The sequence below is a fragment of the Pangasianodon hypophthalmus genome, chromosome 25 (genome assembly GCF_027358585.1).
Source record: "Pangasianodon hypophthalmus isolate fPanHyp1 chromosome 25, fPanHyp1.pri, whole genome shotgun sequence".
Taxonomy (NCBI): Eukaryota; Metazoa; Chordata; class Actinopteri; order Siluriformes; family Pangasiidae; genus Pangasianodon; species Pangasianodon hypophthalmus.
In genome coordinates this window covers 18,941,198-18,942,932 of record NC_069734.1, presented here as the reverse complement: position 1 = coordinate 18,942,932, position 1,735 = coordinate 18,941,198, and positions in this window count along the sequence as shown.

Below are 1,735 nucleotides of genomic sequence, written 5' to 3'. Positions count from 1 at the left end.
TAAAATAACGCTTTATTGATGTTCTACTTTTTTTCGGAAATCCTGTGATTTCTCTGGTTTTTGCGACTGGAATCTCCACACGCTGATAATCTGGAGTGTAACCTGGATTGATGCACTGATCAATTGCAGCGATAATAAGAACCTGGGGCACGTATCGAACCGTATTGAACAAGTTAATATTTAATGAGCAACAAAAGCCGAGGAAAGAGAGGCAGCGCGGGCAGAAATACCATCCTGAACATGTAATTAATAAGTCATGTCATTATTTATTCATGACTTTTCCTGCGTTTTTAACTTTCAACTCCAAACAGAGGACAGGCTTTCCTTATTTGTATTATTTATTATTCGCATTATTTCTCCATCCATTAGGAAGGGGTTTGAGATTAGAGGAATTTTTCACGCAATGACTTTCGCATTTTTATTTAAACTTATAACGACATTCCTTAAGGGTTCTTCGCTCATCCCTCTGGAGGAACCCTTAAAGGTTCTGTGCAGAACCCTACTACAGAGTGTTTTAGTGTACATTACGATCAGAACACGTTACGAACGACTATGTTACATCAGAAAAGCCACTTCACTGAAGGGGAAAGGACGCGTGACGTGAAAGCCGAGTTTGTTTCTGGTAGCGTTACTTTCACGTCACGTCGACTTTATAATGAATTGTGAACCTGGTTCTTGTGAGCAAATGGAAAACAAGTGGGTGGGGCTATGGACTGTTAAAAATAGGGAAATGCTAATTATTTCCCTATTTTTATTGTTTTCTAACTCGTCGCACATATGAAAAAAAATTCATCCGACATACTCCAAAAGTCATAAAAAATGTTTTTATTTCTTCACTTGCTAGGAATTTCTTGTTTACTTGTTTTTGAGTTATTTAGATATAGTTTTTTATTTTATTTTTTATTATTTTATTTTAGTTATTTAGATATAGTTATTTAGCTAATAACTATAAGAACTCTATAATAAATATTATAAAAATAAGGCTAACAGTAGCTAACACTGTTTAGCATATATGTTTAAATAAGTCTATAGTTTGTTTTTTTTTATCTGAAATATTTGAGGAGCTCGAGCTTTAGATTGTGTAAGGACACGTTCTACACGTGCGAGACACACATTACGCCCTTTTTATCTCCGACTCTATGCTCATTACTCTCCACTCGCTTCTCTACGATATTTATAAAGTTATACACGACTTTTTATCTTCGTAACATTCTCCAGTGAAAATACTGCCATGCGCTCGGAGAACTCTTATCTCCGGTCTGTGCCTGTATTCCGTCCTGAATCAGGAAAAACAAGTGCTTTATCCGTGCTGCTGCGTCCGACTGCAATCTCATTCACTCTGATTTAAAACTTCATGAAGTTCCTTAAGATCTGCTCGATGCTATCACACTCCACTCACGCTGTAAGCTACTATCTACTCATTTTCTTTCAGAGTAAGAATCATAGTTAAGAATCGACGACACTCCTTCTCAATCTTCATTCAGCTCTGTTCGAGGTTATTATTATTGTTATTATTATTAACCAGGGTTGCCAGGTTTCAGCAAATTTACAGCTCAAACTCCACACAAAAGACCTGAAACTAGCCCAAAAAAATTGGGAATTGGAAAAAAGCGAGACACGTTTGTCGTCTTTTTCTCAGCATTTGTGCAGTGAGATAAATATTTCACAGGATGCACAAACATTATCCACTCCATAATCCCGCTTTCCCTTTCTCAGTCTTTACACTAAACCTCAC